This window comes from Papio anubis, chromosome 11 (assembly GCF_008728515.1).
Source record: "Papio anubis isolate 15944 chromosome 11, Panubis1.0, whole genome shotgun sequence".
In the NCBI taxonomy this organism is placed as follows: domain Eukaryota; kingdom Metazoa; phylum Chordata; class Mammalia; order Primates; family Cercopithecidae; genus Papio; species Papio anubis.
In genome coordinates this window covers 12,974,245-13,000,927 of record NC_044986.1, presented here as the reverse complement: position 1 = coordinate 13,000,927, position 26,683 = coordinate 12,974,245, and the positions used below count along the sequence as shown (strand labels likewise).

At 37.9% G+C, this 26,683-nt stretch overlaps 1 long non-coding RNA gene across 2 annotated transcripts in view; it reads left to right on the top strand.

Moving 5' to 3' along the window:
- Positions 1–323: 323 nt before the first annotated feature.
- Positions 324–26,683, top strand: part of LOC110744183 — a 61,167-nt gene continuing 34,807 nt past the window's right edge. The window contains exons 1-3 of one of the 2 annotated variants that reach the window (XR_002524484.2): positions 324–664; positions 8,250–8,388; positions 19,013–19,144. This is a non-coding gene — a long non-coding RNA (uncharacterized LOC110744183). The remainder of the gene's footprint in view (positions 665–8,249; positions 8,389–19,012; positions 19,145–26,683) is intronic. The other variant, XR_002524483.2, reaches the window with a different exon arrangement.

The window sequence follows — 26,683 nt, the reverse complement described above, 5'->3', positions numbered from 1 at the left end:
CTGCAGCACAATAGAATCTGTGAAAGAAAATGTGAGAGGCACATGGTGCGAGGCTCCTGGTCTCTTTTTTCTAACCCTTCTTCAAAGACACATCCCTTAATTCTTTTTTTTTTTTTGAGACGGAGTCTTGCTCTGTCGCCCAGGCTGGAGGGCAGTGGCCGGATCTCAGCTCACTGCAAGCTCCGCCTCCCGGGTTTACGCCATTCTCCTGCCTCAGCCTTCCGAGTAGCTGGGACTATAGGCGCCCACCACCTCGCCCAGCTAGTTTTTTGTATTTTTTTTAGTAGAGACGGGGTTTCACCGTGTTAGCCAGGATGGTCTCCATCTCCTGACCTCGTGATCTGCCCGTCTTGGCCTCCCAAAGTGCTGGGATTACAGGCTTAAGCCACCGCGCCCGGCCCACATCCCTTAATTCTTTGGTAAAGAAGAGAGCGGTACTAGGACATTAGTCAGAGGTTGACTGTTCATCCCCACACTTGGATAGTAGCATTCTGGAGTCACGCAAGGATATAACTAACTGTCGCTGGTTCCGATTCAGTATCTGTCACATCACATTCCCTACGCAGAAAGAGCCTACGAATGTGGCAACTGCCACAAGGCTGTTGAGTGTTTGTGCCAGCTACTTGCCATGGTAATTGGGAATTGTGGGAACGACAGGGAGGAGGTAGGTTTAGCCTTCCAATAGCAGATTTTTAGATTTTTCTCTCTTTTTTTAAGGAATGGGAAAAATTTCTTATCAAGACTATCTTAGCTGTTTTGTCTAACTCTGGGACTCTGTATTTAACCTGTCTGAACTGAAATTTCTTTTAATTTCTATGAGAGACATAAATTTAAACATTTATCTTTTATACATGATATTCACACATATTTATGGAGTGCATGTGAAATTTTGTTATATGTATAGAAGGTGTAATGAACAAGTCAGTGTATTTAGGGTATCCATTACCTGAAGGTTTATCATTTCTAAGGATTGGGTACATTTCAAGTCCTCTCTTTTAACTGTTTTGAAATATATAATACATTGTTGTTAACTGTAGTCATGCTACTTTGCTGTCAAACATTAGAATTTATTCCTTCTATCCAACTGAATGGTTGTGCCCATTAGCCTACCTTTCTTCATTTCCTCCACATCCTTCCTGGGAGGGACATAAATTTTTATGGCTACATTAGATATGATAAAATTGAATCCCTTTTACTTTAGTAGTTTAAACATTTATTTTGTAAAATTTATATGAACTCATTGTATTTTGAAAATCAGACAAGACAGAAAAACACAAAGATGAGAGGTAAGAAATAACTAAAAGATCTTACCACCCAGAAATAAACAACTTTTATTAATAATTGATGAACATTATTCAAGTTCTTTCCTTAGGTACAGAAAGAATAATAGAAAAAAATAGTTTGGAAAAAATGGGATTGCAGTATATTTTTATTAGCAAAACCATGAACTGTATGTAAGTTATCTTTTGCATGTAAAAGTTATCTTTTTTGTTTCTTGTTTTCATTTTTCTTGAATTTAACTGAAAAAAAGTGAAATGAAATGAAAAGAATTGTTGGATTTCAGAAAATGTTTCTATGCTGTTGACTGATCTCTGAAAACTCTAATGCCCTGCAATACCTTGTCTAAAGCAGAGAACTGACAAATATTTGTTGAATGAGTATATGAATGTGTTTCAGTGTTTGTTTTTAAGAGTTGATTTTTCTTAAGATTATAATTCAGTCTTGTGTGGCCTTGAACTTAAGGTTGATTTTGTGTTTGTTCATGGGTTATAAATTCTTTTACAAATATTTATTGAGACCTATTTCCTAGGCACCATGTTAAGGGCTGGATACATGTTAGCATGCCACAGGGGGAATGTGTTAAAATGTCCTCCTAGACCAATCTTTGCCTAAAATCTCCCGCTAGACCTACCTTTGCTGTTCTTTAGCCTCATCTGTGGTCACTCTGCTCCTTTCCCTGGGACTCCAGTAACACCAGCCCCTGTTCTTTCCCTTAAATGCTCCTTTCTATCTTGAGAACTTTGGGTTGGTTACTCCTTCCATTGAATGCTCTTGTTTATCCTTTTGCCTAATTTCTCTCAACTCTTCCTTCAGCTCATATATTTCTTCCTGAGGGAAGGAAGCCCTCTAGAACTTTCCAGAATAAACCAGATCCCTTTGTTGTACATCCTGCTCTGTTTGTTTGTAGGGTTTTCACAGTATATATTTATGTATTTACTTATTTGGTCATTCACTTGTCTTTTTCTGCCACTAGACTCTGAGTGCCATTGGGCAAGATGCCTGGGTCCTCACCATCATACCCTCAGGGTCCAGCACGTTTGGCCATGTTGTCTCAGACAACATTTAACTTTTCATATAACACATGGAAGTTGAATAAAACATGGTCCTTATCCTCAAGGAGTTTATGCTGTACTGTAAGTGAATCAATTATTGTAGTAGAGTATGAACATTGCTATGAGAAATGTATATTTGTAGATTTTTGTAGGGAGTTTTGAAGGATGGGTAGGGAGTTGCTGGATTATGACGTGTCCATATGTATGTGGAGGTAGTCGTGGTGATAGGGATGGGATGAGACAGTGTGGGAAGGAAAGCACTCTAACTGGAGTCACTGAGTAGAAAGGCGCAAAAGCCTTAAATAGAGAGACATGTTCAGGGAAATATAGGTTATTTTGATACAGCTGAGGCCAAAGTCGGGTAGTGGAAAGGGAGAAAGTTGAGGAAGATTATGTGCAGAATATGATTGGCTTTAAATGCTGCTCAAAACATTATGTTGCATAATGTAATAACACTTTTCTTTCAAAATGAAATTGAGCCATTAGGTTAGAAGTGCTCATAGCATGAGAAAATGTATTTACTAGTTAGAAAAGGTTGCTTGGTTTGTCTTACTACACATCAAATAAATCTAGTTTTTCTTTAGTCTCAAGTTTTATTCTGATATTTACATGAATTCACACAGGTAAAACTTAATGTATAAAATAAAACATTAATTAAAGCTGTGGCTAAAGTCTTAATATCTAAACAAAAGTAGAGGCTAAAGCTATTTCATTTGCCATGAAGGATTTAAAAAACCCTTTTTTTATGTCACATGGCCTTTTTTGGTGATAATTTTGAGGATTCTAGAATTATTCTGTGAAAAATGGGCAAAATGGGTCAGTTAAATTACAGATTTGTAAGTTAAGTGGAAATGCCTTTGTATGAAAGAACATTATTTAGGAAAGGAACAGCATGCAGTCTGTGCTTGTTTATTACTTCTGACGGGAGGACATTGAACCATATTTTGCTCTTCTTCTGTTGAGTGAGAGAATACGTTTCATGACTGTGCTAAGTTGCTTCCCAGTATCGTCTACCACTAACATTCTCTCAGGAAATATGGATTCTCATCCTGGCTCTGCCAATACTAGGGTGGCTGGACCCGGAGAGCTTGGTAAATGTGCATTCCTGGGCCCCATGCTCAGATTTCTGCTTCAGAAGCTCTAGAGTGGGACCCAGGAACCAATTTTTAAAAAGTTCCTGACCAGATTCTAATGCATACTGAAGGACAGGAGGCAAAGTCTTTGGTCCGTGAAAAATAGCAGTCTTCATAATGCAGGGAGCCATGAAAAGGATATGAGAAATTCTATTCACCTGTCTAGGGAGCAGTAAGAAAGCTGGGCCTCTATTCAGGATGGTAGATGGGAAAAAAGAAGAGTCTGAGAAATTTGACACTGCCCAGACATTAATTAGTACTCCCATGAAAAACAGAATCACTAAACTATCCATTTAAAAAATAAAAAGCTCACATGAGAATAGAAAAACACCACGAGGAGCATTATCACACTGGTGGATTTACATCACAAGAATTACAGAAAATAGGCCAGGCGTGGTGGCTCATGCCTGTAATCTCAGTACTTTGGGAGGTTGAGGTGGGCAGATTACCTGAGGTCAGGAGTTCGAGATCAGCCTGGCCAACATGGTGAAACCCCATCTCTACTAAAAATACAAAAATTAGCTGAGCATGCTGGTGCGTGCCTGTAATCTCAGCTACTCGGGAGGCTAAGAGAGGAGAATCCTTTGAACCTGGGAGTCAGAGGTTCCAGTGAGCCAAGACTGTGCTACTGCACTCCAGCCTGGGTGACTGAGCAAGATTCTGTTAAAAAAAAAAAAAAATTAGAAATAATAGCAATAAAATTTCCAAAAAGAGAAAAGTTGGGCTAGAAACCACAAGACACAAACAGGATAATATGATACATAAATAGGAAGATTCGAAAAGAAACTACACAGAAATGATAGAAAATAAAATATGGCCATTATGAGAGAATATCCCTCAAATAATGAGTCTAAGTGTAGATTAGACACAGCTGAAAAGAGAATTATTTAAGTAGGGAAAAGAGCTCAGGAAATTACTCAGGATGTAGCATAGAGAGATAAGGAGAAAGAAAATATGAAAAACAAAAAGAAAGCCAAGAGACGTGAAGCAGAGATTGAAAGGCATACTGAGGCTTCAGTAGAAAAAATGAAAAATGTGTATACCCAGATAGCAACATAGTAGATGGCAGCACATGAATGTCAAAGCAGAAATCAAAAAAGCTGCCAAGGATAAAATATTGATTATGTATGGGGAATGACAACAACTCAATAATAAAAAGGCTCTTATCAGAAATAATAAATGCCAGAAGATAATGGAATGATTAATGTATAACACTGAGGGAAAAGAAGAGTTCACCTAGAATTTTACACCCAAATTACCAATCAGGAGAGAGGATGATGACATAAAGACATCGAACAGTATATAAAGACTGGGAGGGTTTGCTACTCACAGACCCTGCTAAAAGGAATGTCTGAAAGATATTTACCTCATGGAGGCTGGGCGAGTGGCTCATGCCTGTAATCCCAGCACTTTCAGAGGCCAAGGCGGGTGGATCATGAGGTCAGGAGTTCAGAGACCAGCCTGGTCAAGATGGTGAAACCCCTTCTCTACTAAACATACAACAATTATCCAGGCATGGTGGTGGGTGCCTGTATCCCAGCTACTCGGGAGGCTGAGGCAGAGAATTGCTTGAACCCAGAAGGTGGAGGTTGCAGTGAGCCGAGATCATACCACGGCACTCCAGCCTGGGTTACAGAAAGAGATTCTGTCTAAAAAAAAAAAAAAAATTACCTCATGGTAAAGCACAATATAGAAGGAAAGAGTAGTATACAAGAAGCATACTTGGTGGGGAAAATTGATATTTGTGTAATAGGTTTCTGTAGAGAAACCTGTTGGCTCTGTATATGAGAGGAGATTTTAAAAAACATTTTATTTTACTTTAAGTTCTGGGATACACGTGCTAAATGTGCAGGTTTGTCACATAGGTATACATGTGTCATGGTGGTTTGCTGCACCTGTCCACCCATCATCTAGGTTTTAAGCCCTGCATGCATTAGGTATTTGTTCTAATGCTCTCCCTCCCCTTTCGCCCCACCCCCGACAGGCCCTGGCCTGTGATGTTCCCTTCCCTGTGTCCATGTGTTCTCATTGTTCCATTAAAAAAAAAAAAAAATTTTTTATGGCTGCATAGTATTCCATGGTGTATATGTGCCACATTTTCTTTATCCAGTCTATCATTGATGGGCATTTGTATTGATTCCAAGTCTTTGCTATTGTAAATAGTGCTGCAATAAACATACATGTGAATGCAACTTTATAGTAGAATGATTTTTAATCCTTTGGGTATATACCCAGTAATGGGATTGCTGGGTCAAATGGTATTTCTGGTTCTAGATCCTTGAGGAATTGCCACACTGTCTTCCACAATGGTTGATCTAATTTATACTCCCATCAACAATGTAATTTACTTTCCTATCAACAGTCTGGAGGCTTGCCAGCATCTGTTTTTTTTTTTTTTTTTCTTTTTAATAGTAGCCATTCTGATTGGTGGGAGATGGTATCTCATTGTGGTTTTGATTTACATTTCTCTGATCATTAGAGATGCGGAGCATTTATTCATATGTTTGTTGGCTGCTTGTATGTCTTCTTTTGAGAAGTGTCTGTTCATGTCTTTTGCCAATTTTTAATGGGTTATTTGTTTTTTGCTTGTTGAATTAAGTTCCTAATAGATTCTGGATATTAGACCTTTACTGGATATATAGTTTGTAAATATTTTCTCCCAATCTGTTGGTTGCCTATTTATTCTGTTGATAGTTTATTTCGCTGTGCAGAAGCTCCTTAGTTTAATTAGGTCCCACTTGTCACTTTTTTATTCAATTGCTTTTGAAGACTTATTCATAAATTCTTTTCTAAAGCCAGTGTCCAGAATGGTGTTTCCTAGGTTTTCTTCTAGGATTCTTATGGTTTGAGGTCTTATATTTAAATCTCTAACCCATCTTGGGTTGATTTTTATATATAGTGAAAGATAGGGTTCCAGTTTCAATCTTCTGCTTATGGCTAGCTATTTATCACAGCACCATTTATTGAATAGGGAGTTCTTTCCCCATTGCTTATTTTTGTCAACTTTGTCAAAGATCATGTGGCTATAGATGTGCAGCTTTATTTCTGGGCTTTTCATTCTGTTTCATTGATCTATGTTCTGTTTTTGTGCCAGTACCATACTCTTTAGGTTACTGTCACCTTATAGTACAGTTTGAAGTCAGATAATATGATGCCGCTGGCTTTGTTGTTTTTGCTTGGAATTACCTAGGTTATTTGGGCTCTTTTGTGAGCCCATATGAATTTTAGAATAGTGTTTTCTAGTTCTGTGAAAAATGATATTCAGAGCTTGACAGGCATAGTGTTGAATCTGCAGATTGCTTTAGACAGTGTGGCCATTTTAACAATATTGATACTTCTAACCCATGAGCTATTTTTACCACATTTGCAGTTACTTCATTAAAGTCTTGAACTCCTCCAAATTATCCAAGAGGGTTGAAATCAACTTCTCCCACATTCATGTTAATGTTGATATTTTGGCTTCCTCTCATCAATCATGAATGTTCTTAATGACATCTAGAATGGTGAATCTTTTCCGGAAAGTTATGAATGTATTTTGCTCAGAACAATAAGAGGAATCATTATTTATGTCAGTTATAGGCTTATGAAATGTATTTTTTAAATAATAAGACTTGAAAATTGAAATTTCTCCTTGATCCATGGGATGCAGGATAGATATTATGTTAGCAGGCATCAAAACAACATTCATCTCCTTGTCCACATCCATCAGAGTTCTTGGGTCACCAGGTACATTGTCAATGATCAGTGATATTTTGAAAGGAATCTTGTTTTCTGACCGGTAGGCCTCAACAGTGGGTTTAACATCTTCAGTTAACCTTGTTGTAACCAGATGTGCTATCACCTAGGCTTTACTATCCTGTTTATAGAGCACAGGCAGGATAGATTTAGCATCATTAGGAACCCTAGAATTTTTCAAATGGCAAATGAACACTGGCCTCAAATTAATGTTACTAGCTGCATTATCCCTTACCACGAGAGTCAGCCTATGATTCAAAGCTTTGAATTCAGACACTAACATCTTCTCTGTACCTATGAAAGTCCTAGGTGGCAGCTTCTTCCAATAGAAGGCTATTACTCCATTGAAAACCTGTTGTTTGGTATAGCCACTTTCATTAAGTTTCTTAGCTAGATCTTCTGGATAATTTTTGCTGCTTTGACACCAGCACTTGCTGGTTTACTTTACACTTTTATATTGTGGAGACAACTTCTTTCCTTAAAGCTCTTAAATCAACCTCTGCTAGCATCTAACTTTTTTTCTGCAGATATTTTTTTTCACCTCTCTCAGTCTTCATAGAAGTTAACAAGAATTAGGACCTTCCACTGGGTTAGGTTTTGGCTTAAGAGAATGTTGTGGCTGGTTTGATTTTCTATCCAAACAAATCACTAAAACTTTCTTCACATAAGCAATAAGGTTGTTTTGCTTTCTTATCGTTCATGTGTTTACTGGAGCAGCACTTTTAATTTCCTCAAGGACTTTTTCTTCTCCTCTACAACTTGGCTGTTTGGTGCAAGAGGCCTAGTTTTTGGCCTGTCTTAGCGTTCAGTATGTCTTCCTCACTAAACTTAATCATTTCTAGTCTTTGATTTAAAGTGAGAGAGTTGTGACTATTCTTTTCACTTGAACACTTAAAAGGCCATCGTAGGGTTATTAATTAGCCTCATTTCAATATTCTTGTGTCTCAGGGAATAGGGAGGCTCAAGGAGGAGAGAGACAGGGGAACGGCTGGTCAGTGGAGCAGTAAGAACACAGACATTTGTTGATTATGTTTGTTCTCCTTTATAGGTGTGGTTCGTGGTGCCTCAAAACATTTACAATAATAACATCAGAGGTCACTGATTACAGATCATCATCACAGATATAAAAGTAATGAAAAAGTTTGAGATAGTGCAAGAATGATCAAAATGTGACACAGAGACACACAGTGAGTACATGCTGTTGGAAAAATGACGTGAATAGATTTCCTTAATGAAGGATTGCCACAAGCCTTCAATTTATTAAAAATATAATGCCTGCAAAGCATAATAAAGTGAAGATCAATAAGATGAGGTATGTTTGTATTTTGAAGTATACAAAACAATACACAATCTTGCATCTATATACTAAAAAATATAAAAATATAAAAATGGAACATATCTTTAAGATAATAGTTGTCCTTGCAGAAAAATAAGGAATGAGACAGAAGAGAGATACCAAACATATCTGTAATAGGTTTATATGTGGAAAAATCCAGAGAAAACACAGAAAAATGACAAAATTCATAAATGATCTGTGCTGGGCACTTGGCTGTTTTAATGTATCACATTTCTGTGCATTTGAAATATTTTATGGTGATATTTCAAAGCTCTAGAGTTATTCTTTTGTGCTATTAGGTTTAGGAATGGACAGAATAGATGACTCTCTGTCACCTTCCATTTCGACTTTTGGCCGAGTCGACACATTACTTGAAAAGTGCCTTAATGAAGCTTATGTAGACCCTCTTTGTGTTTCTGGAGAAGTTAATAAGAATTGGGCCACAAAACTGCTGAAGACTTAAAGGGAGCAGTTTAATCTTGGGCTGTCACATTGAGTAAGTGGCTTCTGTTCGAGACATCTGTTCTAGTCATAGTGCACCACATCCCATCCTGTATGCCTGGCAGGGTCTCATTCCCATCATTATCCCTCAACAGCTCTAGACTGGAATTTTAAAAATTTCACATTGACACGTGGGGAAAATTGTTGATGGGAGAAAGGCTCTAGATGACATGTTTTCACCCCTGGCGTTTTTCATGGGAGAGGGAAGGGGTGTGTAAAAGTATAATTAGATGATTCTTCAGAGTTTTGCCCAGTCGAGCTCTGTGGGTAGCTCCCCCCGCAACCCCAGCAGAACCATCACCCATTTCTTGCCAATGTGTTCTTTTCAATTACTCTTAATATCCTATCCAGAATTAGAGACGGAAGAAATAACCGGGTCATCTTTGCTTTGCCAATGCAGGTGTTTTCTAACATGTTTTCGGTGGTGGTGCCCAGTTGTTAATAACATGCCTGTGCACAGTGCAATTATTTTGATAGTAGAGAGAAGATGATAAACGGAGCCTGTTCTGTGCTACAAGGACCGTTTCACCACAGCCCTTCTATGCGGCATCATTGGGGAAACTCGCTGATTCCCACATCTGCATTGAAAACCTTTGACTGAAACTCCCTTGCAAATCAGGAGTGAGAAGGAATGGAATGTTTTGGGTAACAAGTAAAGCTTCATGTCACCTTGTTTTTAATGTCTTAGTTCTAGCCAGATATGGTCTAGCCACAGGAAGCATATAATCATATAGTCTTAGATATTTCAGGACAGCTTTCGTTAGACAGGATCTGTCCTGTGGTCCTTATAGCACTTGGCAGATGATGGTCCTGTAACTATAATTCCTTCAGCAACTGAACCAGCCTCTTTCAGCTATGAGTTATGTGGCTCTTAGCACCTGTACTTATTTATATTGTGGCATATATTATTTTGTGTTGTAATGACTGTTTGTCTCTCCCACTATATAGAGCCCCGTGGGTATGAAGATTATATATTTGCCCTTCCTTCCTCAGGATCCCAGCATAGTATGTGGTACATCATTTGTGTTTTGTGAATATTTTTGAATGGATGAATTAAATCTTGATCTCAGGTCCTCATGAAAGAGAGGTGGTTATGATGCCTGAATTGTAGGGTTCCATGGTTAGGTGGCATAGTTAGTGCTGGCAAATTACTTAGGAAAATATACACATTTCCTTAATCACTTTTTCATGCAGTAAGAATTTGAGTGTTCTTGAGCCAGGAAGGCAAGATGTTAGAAGTCATGCAGAGTCCAAGAGAGAAGATATATTCCCTGCCCCACAGGAGCAGGGGAAATAAGAGAGAACTCAAATAATGAGAGTAATGAGATGGGGTGCTAATTAGGAATGTTGATAAAAACATTTAAATGGGCTAGGAGTTGACAGTAGTTTTGGCTAATTTAAAATAAATTGGTGCTATCTGGTGAGGAAAAACCTCTTCTGTTGGAGTTTTAGGGAGACAATAACTAGTATCCCTTTTCCCCTGTTCCCAGTTTGAAAAATATTTTTAATATGTGTCTCCTGAGAACAATTTCCTATATGGCCATGACACAATTATTGAACTCAAGGAATTTAAAATGGATTCTAGGTTCTTTCAGTAGACAGAGCTGGGAAAAAAAAGGTGTATTTCCCTCTAATTAAAAGAGAATCTCATCCAGTTCTTCCTCACTCCCTCGTGTTCTATATTTACATCTCCCTTCTCCTCTTTGATAACTCTTTAAATCAATACATTTATGAATTTTTTCTATCTTTAAATACATGCAAGTGGTTTCAGGATGAGAACACTAATGCCACTACCAATAACAAACATACTGAATAAAGTTCAAGATTTTTTGGCAGTTGTTTTGGCTCTTAAAATATACCCCATGAAGTGTATGTAATCAGATGGTTGTGCTAAAATGTTACCTGAATTATTTTTTGTTCTCTGTGTGGCATTGATATCAAGTTGATATACAATTATATTAATTTGTTTCTTTTTACATTACACTTTAGGATTTTTCATCTCGTTTCATATTAATTTTGAAAACGAAAAACAGCTGCACGTTTCAAGTCAAAACTACACAAAAGATGTATTCAGAGAAGTCTCTCTACCATCTTTTTTCTTTCTACCTCCATTTCTACCCTTCCCATAGATAACTTTTTATGAGATTTTAGGTCATCTTTATGATAAATGAAGTAATATGGGTCTATTCTTCCTCTTTTTCTCATGCAAGAAGTAGCATGCTAAATAATTCTTTGGAACTTTGATTTTTAAAATTAACAATACATCCTGGAAATTATTCCATATCACTGTATAGAAAGCATTCTCATTCTTTCTGTAAATGGCTACACATTACTCTGGTGTGTGGATGTACCACAAGTACACGACTCATCTACAGATGGCCATTTGGGCTGTTTCCACCAAACAACACAGCAACGAATAACTTCCAAATGTGCTGTTTCTTATTTGTAGAGGTGGTTTCTCAAGGTAAATTCTAGAAGTGGGATTTCTGGGTAATAAATTACCCACTTGCATTCTGAGTCAGTTTGAAACAGAGAAGTGAGGCAGATGGAGAGGAAAATGTCGGCTTTCTTACTCTTAGATCATTTGCAAAAGGTGGCTCAGATGCTTCCTATCCTAAATCCTTGGAGCAGTCTTAACCACCCAGTGCAGGCCATTCTAGAAAACTGTGGGCAGACTCTCAATGGGCAGAGCCCTTACTGCTAAGCTTATGGCCTTGCCCATGGGACACCAAAGCGCGTCCACTCTGCAGGAAGGCAGATACCAAGGGATAGCAAAGAGATGGAGCCATGAGGTTCAAGTATCCCAACTCCACCAGTCAGGGAAATCTCTCCTCCTCCCATGGGGAGAAAAAAGTAAGGGGTGGAGAGAGGCCAGGAGTGTTACTCTAATTTACATCCCTCTATGTGGAAACATGAAGATGAAGGAAAATGTTCCCCTTTTCCTCAATGCCCTGTAGCCACTAGCATCAGGCTCTTTAGTGGACTCTGGTGGGGTGAGTGAGGGCTAGGAACATCTGAAGAACGAATAAAAATGAAAGTAAAACCAAATAAAACCTAGAAACCTTGGAGACTGTGAATCACATATTCAGTTCAATGGCCTAAAAAACTGTACCAGCTTCCCTCCGCTTGGTATAATTTAAAATTAAAATTAAGCTTAAAAATTAATTTAAAATGTAAATTAAAAATTCTGGGACCTCTCTGCCATGATAGAACGTGTAGGGAAGGGATGGAGTGCACCATGTGGACACGGCTGTGCTGGAGGTTGTGTTCGCTGCTCTCACACCATGTGGTTAGCGGGACGTCAGGGAGGATCACTGTGTTACACATTTGGTTCTACTGAAAATGTCCTATTTTAATTTTTATTATAGTCACCCCACTATAGGTGAGGTGACCATAAGAGGCGGGGAGGCGCATATCATTCTTCTCATCTATAAACTCTTGTGGAGGCATTCGGATTAGGAGGGGTGCATTTTTTATTTAAATTTTCCAGAGGCTGTTTGGCCAATATCTATGCTTTTAAATATTTTGTGTAAAAGGAGAACAGTGTGTTGAGTTGTCAATCTGGTAAATTTAAGAACATCAGACTCCAAAAAAAAAAAAGAAAATATTTCTATGTTTCTCTTAGAATATTAAAAATTAAACATGTTCAATCACATTTCATTGCAAGCATAAAAAATTTATACTCGGAACGTGATGGGAAGATTTTGGATTTCTGTGAAGTTTCATTTATTTTGAAATATATAATTTTTTTTTCTACTTACATTGTGAAAGTTGAAACCCTAGATAAATGTTTAATAGAGAAGGTGTGAACTCTTCACAGTCTTAGACCTCAGATAATCTTATCTAGTTTGGTATAGAGCCTTCCACCATTTTCCCCTTTCTATCTCTGTGATAGCATGTATTACACTTTGTGCAGGGAAAATTCAATTATATTGTTTTGCAACTCATATTTTTTTCAATGATCATGTCCTGGATACTTTTGTAGCAGATATACACAGTCTGTGAGCCTAGACCACCTCCCTTCTCCCCAAAGCTCCCTTGCATGCTCCCTGTCCTAACTTACATTGGTGCTAGGCGACTCCTTATGTTTTTATATAACCTTCCCCGCAGAAAGAGTTGACTGGTTCAAGCTGTGTGAGTGAATGTCTTTCCCTGGCATATTAGAAACTGAAATAAGGAATACGTTTCCCTTTGAAAATGATATGAGGATATTTGGCTTAGGTACTCTCAACAGGGAGGAAGCCAACATAAAGCCAATGGCAGAAACACAAAGCGGGTGCTGGAAAGGAGAGTTCTGGCAGTGTCTTAGCCCCTGGATTGAGCTGTTCTTTTCTCACAGTCTGGTTGATCTGTTACATTCTACCTCCTTGATTTGGAGGAGCCAGTAGCTTTTCTTTTTTTCCTCCTAACCTAGTTTGAATTATATTTCTTGCTGCTTATATTCAAAAGTGTCTTTATTAATACATCTTGCTATGCTAATATATCAATATTGTCCATTTTCATGGGGTGGGTTATAGTTTAGTAATATATGAACTCGTATTTTAAAAACTCTTCTATTTATAATCATTTGCATTATTTTGAAGCTTTGATTTAGACAATGCGGCAGTGAGCATTCTTTTATACTTGCACGGTTGTTGAGTATCTCTAGGGAAAAATCATAGTAGAAAAACAGAAAAGGCTTAGATGTTTTAAATTTGAGTAGATTATATCCAACTACCATCTCCCAAATTGTACCAATACTCCCCAAGATAGTGGCAGATAGTATGGATATCCTTACAGCTAGATGTTGCCTATAGTTTAAATCTTTGCAAATGCAATAGGAGAACAATAATTTCTAGTTTTAACTTGCATTTTAAAATTATTCCTGTGCAGGAGCACCTTTAATACACTTATTACATAGAGTAGGACAAAGATGAGGATTACAGTGAAGTTCTTGTTGGAAATAATACAAATCAGATGAGAGTGGAACACTTTGTGAAAAATGCTAAAAGAAAAACTATCAACTGAGAATTCTACAGCTACTGAAACCACTCTTCAAAAATGGAGGTGAAATAAAGGCTTTTGTTGATATAAGAAAGTTGAAAGAATTCATCATCCTCAGAGCTCTGCTATCAGACATGCTGCAGAAAGTCCTATGGGAAGATGGAAAATGACAGTAGACGGAAATCTGGATCTACACAAAGGAAAGAAGAGCACCAAAAAAGTAACCGCATAGATAGGTATAAAATACTTTTAAAAAATAAGTATACAAATCTCTTTAGAAGATACTTGTGGATTTTCCTGATATCTATTATTGTTTCTAAACAATAAATTGTTTAAAGCAAAAAATAACAATTATATTGTGGGATTCTAACATGTAGAATTAAAGTATATGACAATAATCATACAAATGTCATAAATATGATAATAGTACAAATGTCATAAAAAAGAAATAGAAATATACTATTATAAGATTCTTATGCTATATATAAAGCAGTATAATATCATTTGAACACAGACTGTGATAAGTAAAGCATGCATACCATATGCCCTGGAGCAATCTCTAAAATGATGTCAAAAGGATTAGAGCTAAAAAGCAGACAAAGCAGGAAAATTGGAACCATAAAAATACTCCATTAGTCCAAAAGAAAGCAGGAAAAAAGAATAGAACAGATGTGACAGAAAACAAATGGCAAGATAATAGATTTAAACTAAGCGATATCAATAGTCACATTACATGTTATTAGTCTAAACATTAATTAAAAGACAGAGAATGTCATATTGGATAAAAATGGAAGATCAAGATATATAGAAACTCACTTTAAATACAAATATATATTAGTAAAAGAATGAGAAGATATATAATGTTAATATTAATCAAAAGAAAGTTAAAGTGGTAATATTATATCACATAAATTAGATTTTATAGCAAAGAATATTACCAGGGATAAAAAGGACCATTTCATAATGATAAAATTGAGAGAACATAAAAATCCTAAATAATTATGCAATTAATAACAGAGTTTCAAAATATCTGAAGCAAAAACTGAAATAATTACAAGGAGAATCAGACATTTACACAATTGCAATCACAGATTTAAACACCATTCTATTAATAACCAGTAGAATAAGTAGAAAATCAACTGGAATATGAATTACTTGAACAACACTATCAGCCAACTTGACTTAATTGACATCTATAGAACACTTCATTGGACAAAAGTAGAATACACGTTCTTGTCAAGGGTATGCAGAACATTTACTAAAATAGACTAAATTCTAGGCCATAACATAAGTCTGAATAAATTTTAAAGGACTCATAAAATATGTTTTCTGATTGTAATGGGATTATGTTAGAAACAATAATAGAAAGATATCAGAAAAGTCCACAAGTATCTGGAAACTAAATAAACCCCATCTAAAAAACTCATGTGTCAAAAAAGAAATTTATACTTTAAATTGAATAAAAATATAAATGCAACATATCAGTATCAATGGGATGCAGCTAAAACAGTATTTGGAGGAACATCTATAACACTAAATAGCCTATAGTAAAAAGAAGAAAGATTTCAACTAAATGCTACAAATTTCCAACTTAAGAAACTAGAAAAAGGGTAGCAAATTAAACCCAGAGTAAGTTTATGACATGAACTAATAAGGATCAGAACAGGACTCAGTTAAATAGGAAAAATTAAGAAAAACAATATAACAAAAATTTCATTCTTTAAGAAGATTCGTAAAATTGATATACCTCTGGTCAGAGTGGTCAGGAATAAAACATAGAAGGTAAAAATGATCAATATTCAGAAAATTAGAGAGGTGACATTACTTCAAATTCTACAGATACTAAAAGGATAACATGGAAATACTTGAACGACTTTAAGCCAATAAATTTGATGATTTAAGTGAAATGGGAAAATTTCTTGAATGACCAAAACTCTCAAATCTCACTCAGAAAGAAACTGAATTTGAATAGCTCTATATCTATTGAATGATTTGAATTTATAGTTAACAGCCTTCCCACAAAGAAAACTCAGGCATAGGTGGCTTCACTGGTGAATTATCCTAAACATTTAAGGAAGAAATAATGTCACGGCTATGCAAACACTTCCAGAAAATTAAACAGGACAAAATACTTTCCAACTCTGTAATTTCCAAAATACTTACAGACTAATGTGTCTTATGAAAATAGATGCAAAAATTCTTAACAAAATGTTAGCAATTTGAATCCAACAATATATAATTATGATAGTACAGCATGACCAAGTAATGTTTGGTTTGGAGAGGGAAGGTTGATTTTACATTTGGGAACAAATTGATGTAATTTACCATATTAATAGACTAAAAAAGAAAAAGCCTTAAGAGCTCAATAGATGCAGAAAAAGCATTTGAAAAACATTCAACATTCATTAGTTAGAAACTTTCAGCAAATTAGAAACAGAAGAGACCTTCTTCAAGTTGATGAAAGTCATTTACCAGAAACCCATAGCCAACATCATACTTAATCATGAAATATCAAATACAGTATTCCTCAGATAAGAAACAAAAGAAGAATGCCTGTTTTTTACCACTTCTATTCTACTGGCCAGTTGATAAGGCACACTTTCTCTCTCTTACCCCTGCCAAGAAAACAGCATCCAGACTGGAATGAAAGAGGTAAAATTATCTTTATTTTCTGATGACATATTTATGTAGAAAAATTGACAGAATCTGCAAAAATATTTTTAGAACCAATAAGTGAGGCTGGCAAGGTTGCAGGATACAAGATCAACATACAGAAAGAAATTGTAGTACTATAAACTAGCAACAAACAAATTTAAGGGAAATAAAATAATGCCATTTTCAATAGTACACAAATATGAAACACTTTGGGATAAATCTGACACAATGTATAAGATCTGTACAATAAAAACTGTGCTGAGAGAAATTATAAAAGACATAAATAAATGGAAAGTTATACTGTGTTCACATAATAATATTGAGAAGACCCAATATTATTCAGATGTCAGTTATTTCCCAAGTGACCTAGAGTTAATGCAACATCAATTAAAACTCCATTAGGCATTTTTTTTTTCCGGTATACCTTGATAACTTGATTCAACACAATCCCAGTTAAAATGTCAGTAGGCTTTTTTTTTTTCCTAGAACTAATGTGTGGGCCTCAAATTCATTCAGAGATGCAAGAGATCTAGTATAATTAAAACAGCTTTATTATATTAAAGAAAATAGTTGGAGGACTTATACTACCTGAGTTCAAGACTTACATTAAAGCTATAGTAATTAAGACAGTATGATACTGGCATCAAAATGGACAAGTAGTCAATGGAACAGAGTCCAGTAATGACCCAGGTACATGTAGTTAATTTATTTTTGACAAAGGTATAAAGTCAATTAAATGTAGGAAAAACGTTCTTTTTCAGCAAATGCTATTGAAATAATTGTATACTCCTATTTTAAAAATTAATTTTGATTCCTATCTTATATCTGTACAAAATTAACTCAAAATGTATCACAGATCTAAATATAAAAGTTTAAATTATAAAACCTCTAGAAGACTATATAGGAGAAAATATTTGCGATCTTGGATAGGGCAAGAATTTCTTAGAAATGATACCAAAATCACAATTCATTAAAAAAGACAAATTAGACTTTGTCAAAATTAAGACCATCTGCTCTTTGGTAAATACTCAAGAGAGTGAAAATACAGGCTACGACTGAGAAAATATTTGCAAATAAATACATCTTATAAAAGATTTATGTCCAGGATATGTTATTAAAACTAATAAAACTCAATAACAACAAAAATATATGATAAAAAATGGGCAAAATATTTGAATAGATATTTCACTGAAGAAAATATATGAATGGCAAATAAGCATTATGAATAGACTCTTAACATTATTATCACTCAGTTAAATGCAAATTAAAACTACAATGAGATGCTTAATATCCAAAGTTGTTTTTTTTAAACTGACCTTATCAAATGTTGTCAAGGATGTAGAGCAACTGGAACTCTGATACACTGTTGTCAAGAATGTGAAATGGTACAACTACTTTGGAAAATAGTTTAGCAATTCCTTTAAAGTTAATCATATACTTGTGATCCAGGAATTTACCCAAGGGAAATGAAAACATCTGTTCATACAAAGGCTTGTACACAGATATTTATAGCAACTTTATTTGTAACAGCCAAAAGCCAGAAACAATCAATGACAATCAACAGATAAGTGGATAATTGTGATATATTCATATAATGGAATAAGAGTCACCAACACAAGTAATGAACTATTGATATATGTAACAACATGAATGGATCTCAAAATAATCAGGCTGAGTGATAGAAGCTAGACAAAAAAATTAGCATGATACTGTGTCTTTGTTTCTGCTGCCTTAACAAAATGCCATAAACTGGGTACTTTATAAATAGCAGAAATTTCTTACAGTCCTGAAGGCTGAAGTCCCAGATCAGGGTGCCAGTGTCATAGGGTTCTTGTGAGGGTCCCATTCCAGGTTACAGGCTCTGGCTTCTCACTGTAACCTCACAGAATGGAAGGGATGAGTTAGCTCTCTGGGGTCCCTTGTATAATGGGTGCTAATCCTATTAATTAGGTCTCTGCCTTCATGACCTTGTCAGCTCTCAAAGGCTCTACCTCCTAATACCATCAATTTAGAGGTTAGGATTTCAACATATGAATTTGGGAGTGGGGGCACACAAACATTCAATCTATAGCAGTATAATTCTCTTCATATAAATTTCTAGAAAATGAACACTAATCTATAGTAACAGAAAGCAGATCAATGGTTTGAGGGAGTGTGGGTGAGAAGGGGATGGCAGATAGGGCAGAATAGTGGGAGGGATTATAAAGGGGTACAAGGAAACTTTTGCCATGTGGGATAAATTATCTCGATTGCATTGTTGGTTTCATGGGGTATACAAATCTTATGAAAATGAACTTTTTAAGTACGTGTGGTTTATTGTATGTCTTATACCTCAGTTAAAAGGTTCAAAGAAATGACACCAAAGAAACCACCATTCACCACTGGTGCAGTGCTCTAGAACATGGGCATTGGAGGTGGACAGGCCTGGGTTCAAACCTAATCCTGCATCTTGGACACTACTTTTTTCTGTAAGTCTATTCATTATAGAGGCTCAGACTGATGAATTAATATTGTATTCTGCATACAAAACGGGGATAATAATGCCTCTCCAACAGGGTTGTGGTGAGGATCAGATGCACTATCATGTATAAGTTGTGTGCATTATAGTAACTACTCAATCATCAGTCCTTTTTATTATTATTAGCACATGTTTGGAAAACGAAGGGATAGTTCTTGTGAAATGTGCTTTTGGCTCAATGGGAGACTATTTGAGTGTGTCAGACGCAAATGAAAAGACCCCTGAGGTTGGTTTCTCACTTTAAGTGATCTTGCCACATTCTGAAATTGAGCCTCCTCACTTCTGCTCAGCAACAAGAATACAAATGTGCCCGGAAGCCTTGTTTGCAGAAAATATGACATTATTCTTACACCAGGCAGGAACCATTCATTCCCTTTGAAATCTCTGCATTGCTGCCTCTGTCTCTAAGATTTCAGGAACATAAGTTATAAACAAGCATCTCTCTGTGGCTAATTCCAGTCAGCTGAAAATGAGGCCAGCTTCTAGAGACTAGGCTGGGGACCACAATTCCCCCATTGCACTAATCCTGCCTTGTTTCAAAAGCAACATCCTGTGAGAATGGGTTTGTGGATTTGTGAAAGCAGCATTTAATACAAAGAGTTTAAGCCTATTAGTTTAAGCCTGACTTACTGAGTCCTCGTGAAGTCTTCTTGTACTTTTAGGTTTTAGAAATTGCAGTGCTCGGGATGGTGCTTTGAATTGTGCTGGATTTGTAGGAATGATGCTAATATATCATTGAATAATATTTATCTTGGGTATGTTGTAATCAGATTTCGATCCTAATACCAAACTGCTATAGAGGAGGGGGTAAACCTTTATTGTTTTTATGACTGACGGGGCTGTCTTTGCATTGTTGCTTACAAATTATTCTATAATATAATGCCTTCAATTAGAGTGTTTTTAAGATCAGTCAGCAGAATTTTGTAATACCCCCATCAATTGGCACTCGTGTTATTTTTCACAGATAATTGAGCCAGTGGCACATACGAGAGACTTCTTAGTCCACATCAAGATGGCAATGGTTTGACCGTGTCAGTTATAAGGAGACTTTGTGCTCTCTGGGATGACTAGGCTGAGTGCCCTGTGAGAATAAGAACCAAGCTTGACTGTTTGTGATCATATCCATAGCAACAAGCCCAGACCTTGCCTCTTTCTCAGTACTAAATCAATATCCATTCAATGGCTGATTGATTGCTGAAGAGTGCTACTCTCTCAACTATTAGAAAAAACACTTATCTCTGTATCATCTATCTATCCATCCATCTATTCTATTCCTTCCTCTGCTAAAAATACTTTATTTGTATTCATGCATTTAATTCTAACAACTCTATGAGGGAGACTATTATTATCCACTTTTTACAGACAAGGAAACTGAGACGCAGAGGTTAAGCAATTGCCTGAGGTCATGCAGCTGGTGAGTTATGGAGCTTGTGTAACCTTATTTTCTATGCCTTAACCTCATTGATTTTTACAAGGACAGCCTATTCTGTAAGTCCAGGTCTTTGCAATGTGGGAAAAATTGGAATAGGATAGATTTTCTCTTTTGTACTTTTCCTAACCTCATGATTCTAATCCAAGTTGAAGACAGAAAAGGTGAAGGCCCAAAGAAATTCAACTATGTGTGTATGAGTGTGTATATATATGCATATGCACTTGTGTGCGTATGCATGTGTGTATATATGCATGTGCACTTGTGTGTATGCATGTGAATATATATGCATGTGTGCTTGTGTGTATGCATGTGTGTATATATGCATGTGTGCTTGTGTGTGCATACGTGTGTGTATATATGCATGTGTGCTTGTGTATGCATGTGTGTATATATGCATGTGTGCTTGTGTGTGTATGCATAAGGGCATGTGTGTGTGCCCTGCCTGGGCATAATGGAGAGAGGGCAGAGAGAACCAGCAAGAGCAACCTGAGAATCCCAGTGAGAATTTGTAATGACTTTGTCTGGAAACACAAGAATAAGACCTTTCTGACATTTAAAAAATTCTGTTCATGTATTTTAGGTGATGGCATTCCCCTGAAGAAGATTAAAAATATAACATAGCTGAAAATTCTCTTGAAGCTGAGAAAAAGTAGTTAACATTTAATAACAAATTTTGACCCTTAAGCATTAAAGTATCTATCAGTGACTATACATACTCAATCCGATTTTGCTTTTCTGTAGCATTAATCATGGTGATATTTGGATTTTAAGGAAAAATAATTAGGAGAAAAGCAGAAGCGGGGGCCCTCATCCATGTTCTACTTTCTAAAATTTCTGTGGGTAAATTTTCCTTAACAAAGATGGTTTGGTCTTGCTGATGGCATAATTTCAATAATGAATAATTCAGAGAAGCAGGCAGTGAGTGTTAGCTGAAGACAGGAAACGTATCTTTGAATTCCTGTTCATTTTATGGGCCTTTGGAAGCAGCCACCTATCTATATAAAGCTCTCTAAGGGAAAAATAGGCACCATTCTTAGGCTAATGGGAAATAATGGTGTGATCAGCGAAGCTCTTTTCTTGGAAGCCTGCAATAGAGCTTAGCCACCTGAACCTCTCCGCTTCACTGCTCTGGTATCTGGACTATTATCAAAGAAGGGGTATCCAAATGGCAGGCTTTTACAGGGGAAATCAGCAATCCACCTGAAGCATGCTAGTCTCTGGTGTGTGGATCTAGAAGGAACACAAAACTGAAAACTGATAAGGTGTCATTTCATCCAGCAGACCATGTAAGTGAAAATTCTGGCTTGCTCTGCTGTTTTCCAGTTTCCCCATGTCCAGGATGAAAATACTTTTGCCTTCTGGATTCTGAAACTGTTAGGCAGTGGTGCTTGCTGGAGGAGAGCTGATGGGGGATTGCGTGTCATCAATCAAGAGGCCTAACCATCCTCTCTATTAATTAGGAGACAGAACACTGCTTCTATTTAACTGCCCCCTACCCCAGTTGGTGCAACACCCTTTTCGAGTGTTGCACTTTGTTGAACACACACATAGGAGTGGACCTACCTATGCACAGGTGGATGTGTAGAAGTGAATCAGATGAACGAGCATCTTTCTTTCCACATGCCCACTGCCTCTACCTTTGCTAGCAAGTCCCTGATGACTTGGCAGGGGATTTTGACCATGTTGTGGGTAATAGTGGGGGACATTCTAGCTCAATCACAAACTCTCCAGCCTTCCAGGGCTAGAGTTGGGCAGTACCAGTCATCCTGAAATACCCCTATTGCTCCATCCTTCTGACAAAGCAGTGTGAGGTCTTCTGTATTTTTCAAGTCTCAATGACATATCTTTGACTTGAGGCACCATGGTGTGGAAAGCAGTTCCTGTTCCTTCCAGAACAACCCCCATGCCATCTCTTCATCCACTAGTCTGGCCCAGCAGGCCAGTTTCCTTATTGGCTTTATTTCTATCCCCGCTAAGCCACTTCTTCCTCATATACTTAATTTCATATACCTACCTAAATTGTTGGTGACTTTAATTTTCTTCTTTATGCTTTGTGTAATGTAAAAGTGTTTTCCAATAAGACATTTATAATCAGAACTTCCTCCAAATTCTCCAAATATTAACCACCAAGTACATCCGACCTGTCTTCTATGATTTAACCCAAATTCCCTTTCAACTATGAAACATACCCTTTGTTGGTGACCAACTGGATTTTGTATTCCATACCTACTGTAACACCCATTTATTCATCCATTCCTCCATTTGCAGCAATTGTTTACCGAGTGCCTGCTGTGAGCTGGGTCCTGTTCCAGAATACTGCGTGACATACATTGTTTACATTTCTGCTTCTCCCCTTGTAGGCCTTGAGTTCCATGTGAAGTATACATTTTTGCAGACTGCGATGGTTAATTTTGTGTTAGCTTGACTGGTTTAAGCACATCTAGATAGCTGGCAAACCATTATTTCTGGGTGTGTCTGTGAGGGCATTTCTGGAAGAGATCAGCATTGGAATCAGTAGACTGAGTGAAGGAGATCTGCCTTCATCAACAGGGGTGGGCATTATCCAGTTGGTTGGGGATCCAGATAGAACAAAAAGGCAGAGAAAGGGTGAACTCTCTCTTCTTCAGCTGCAATATCTCTCTTCTTCTGTCCTCAGATGTTTGCATTCCTGGTTCTCGGCCTTCAGACTTTACCCCAGATTCCTCCGCAACCCCTGTGTGTTTTTTCAGGCCTTTGTTCTCAGTCTGGGAGTTATACCATCAGATCCCTTGGTTCTCAGGCCTTCGGGCTTAGATGGAATTATACCACCAGCTTTCTTAGTTCTCCAGCTTACAGATGATAGGTTGTAGGACCTCTCAGCATTTATAACCATGAGAGCCAATTCCCATAATTAATAAATGTCCTCCTCTGTATTGATGTATATCCTATTGGTTCTGTTTACCACAGATTGGATCTCTCTCTCTCTCTCTCTTTTTTCTTTTTTTTGAGATGGAGTTTCGCACTTGCTGCCCAGGCTGGAGTGCAGTGGTGCGACCTTGGCTCACTGCAACCTCCACCTCCTGGGTTCAAGTGATTCTGGCGCCTCAGCCTCCTGAATAGCTGGGATTACAGGTGCGCACCACCACACCCGGCTAATTTTTGTATTTTAGTAGAGATGGGGTTTCATCATGTTGGCCAGCCTGGTCTTGAACTCCTGACCTCAGGTGATCTGCCCTCCTTGTCCTCCCAAAGTGCTGGGATTACAGGCATGAGCCACCATGCCTGGCACACAGACTGAATCTCTTACAGCTATGCTGATGCATAGATACGAGTTGACTACTCAGCAGGAGAAAACATTTTCTAGCAGAAGAAAATATTTATAGCTGCTCATGAAGGTGGCGTGCTGATCTGCTCTACAACAACGTGACTATCTAATTGCTCTGTGGTTGGTATAAAGTATTAGGCTTGAGACGTCCATCTGAATTTTGGTTTCTCTGCCTAGATGTTTTCATATCACTTCGAGGTCAGAATAGCCATCGAGTCCCTGGTCAAAGGGCCAGCTGATGAGACCTTGATGCGGCTCTGGGTGAAAGTCAAGCTTTCAAATACAGTCAGGGATCTCACCCAGACTCAGATCCAGCTCTGACCTCTGGTGGATGAGGACAGGGAATGGGGGTTGTTTTTGGGAAGAATGAGAAATTCAGTTGGCCATACCAGGGTGTCTCAAGTCAAAAGAGAGCTAGTGCTCTGCTGGATGGATGGTGCAAAGGGCGTAGGAGCCCTCCTGACCAGCCTGCACCATTTGGGACTTAGGAAGGCTGAGCACTGTCATCAGAGCCCAACCCAAGAGGACTGGCCAAGGTCTCAAGACCCTCCTTTTGACTGTGATAGCTCTGGCTTTACCCCTTTCTCATCTTACATGCTTCATCCTTCCCATATCAACTGATTTGGTTCTTGAGCTCTGTGGTCTCATCAGCCAACATGCTACTCTACTCTACTCTATTCTCTTCCCTCTGCCCCCTCCATCCTCATCTTACTTTCCTTCCTGTCCCTTCAGATATTTACTGGGAAGCTGCTCAGGCTACGAGAAGGCCATCATGGATTGCGTCATCTATTTACTATACAGGCATTGAGGACTAACATCTATTTACCATAGGACGAACACATCCAGAGGACGTGAGATAGGAGAGAACAGCAAATTCGAGGGCCTGAAAGGGGTCCAGCCTGGCTAAGCACAGAGTAGGAAGAGAGCAGTGGCAAGAAATGATGCAGGAGGTATGGGCTGCAGCCAGACCATTAACAGTCCTGTGAGACATTTTGCACTTTGGTTTAAGAGCCAGGAAAACCATTGCAGCATTTAAGCTGAGGAGTGACACAGTCAGATTTGCATTTTATAAAGCTTGCTCAGCCTAGAGCATGGACCATGGATTAGAGAGTGGCAAGAGTAGAGGCAGGGATCATTGAAGTGGCTGTGGCAGTTGGCAGCTGAGCCCAAAGGGAGGAAATGTAACAATTAAGAATATTTAGAGGAAGATAGTGTGGCGAGTCCCCAAAGACCTAGAACCAGAAATACCATTTGACCCAACAATCCCATTACTGGGTATATACCCAAAGGAATATAAATCATTCTGTTATAAAGATACATGCACACATATGTTCACTGCAGCACTATTCACAGTAGCAAAGATATGGAATCAACCCAAATGCCCACTAATGACAGACTAGATAAGGAAAATGTGGTATATATACACCATGCAGCCATAAAAAGAAATGAGATCATGTCCTTTGAAGGACATGGATGGAGCTGGAAGCCATTATCCTCAGCAAATTAACATAGGAACAGAAAACCAAACACCACATGTTTTCACTTATAAGTGGGAGTTGAACAATGAGAACACATGGACACAGGGAGGGGAACAACACACATTGGGGCCCGTCAGGCAGGTGGGAAGAGGAAGAGCCTCAGGATAAATAGCTAATGCATGCAAGGCTTAATACCTAGGTAATGGATTTATAGGTGTAGCAAACCACCATGGCACACATTTACCTATGTAACAAACCTGCACACCCTGAACACATACCCCAGAACTTAAAGTAAAATAAAATAAAATAAAGAATATTTAGAAGAGGAGCCCACTGCTTTTAGAGAATAATTATATGGGTGGCCCACATATGTGAGTAAAGCTTTTAAGTACCATCCAGCATCTCACCCAGACCCAGTTCCAAGGAGCAGGGCAGAGTGGGAAAAGCCCCTACCTCCAAGGAGCTCATCGTCTAATATAAGTGATTCTTAGTTTCTGGGATAGAATAAGAAACAGATGCCAAGACAGCCAATATGAATCTCTGGGGCAGAGGTACGTGGTTAAAAACATGTTTTTAAAAATGCCAATTTTTAACACAATCTGCAGAAGGTGAAGTTTGCAAAGTCTTGGTTAGTGGTATTCAAAGGAAAACATGAAGGAACAATGGGTTATAAGATGTGTCGGCGGGGCGTGGTGGCTCATGCCTGTAATCCCAGCACTTTGGGAGGCCGAGGTGGGTGGATCACCTGAGGTCAGGAGTTTGAGACCAGCCTGGCCAACATGGTGAAACCCTGTCTCTACTAAAAATACAAAAATTAGCCTGGCGTGGTGGCAAGTGCCTGTAATCCCAGCTGCTTGGGAGGCTGAGGCACAAGAATCACTTGAACCTGGGAGGTGGAGGTTGTAGTGAACCGAGATCGCGCCACTGTACTCTAGCCTGGGCAACAAATAAGACTTTGTCTTAAAAAAAAAAAAAAGAAAAAAAAAATGTGTCTATCCTGGCATGGAAGGGAAACAGAACATGATAACTGATTAGACGATGGGATCCATTTGCAGTTGGGGCAAGGGGAAAATGCTGTTTTGAAAACCTTAGCAGTTTATGACAAAAACAAAGCAATCTTTGGCAGAGTTGTTCCTCTTGTTTTGGGGGTCCCTTTAGTGAGTCCCTTTGGTCATGCAGATGGAAGTTAAGGACCTGCCTCTTGCTATTGGGAGCACCATTCTTATATATATGAACTTGGTATTTTTGTAACCTTTAAAGAAAAGAGAGTCAAGG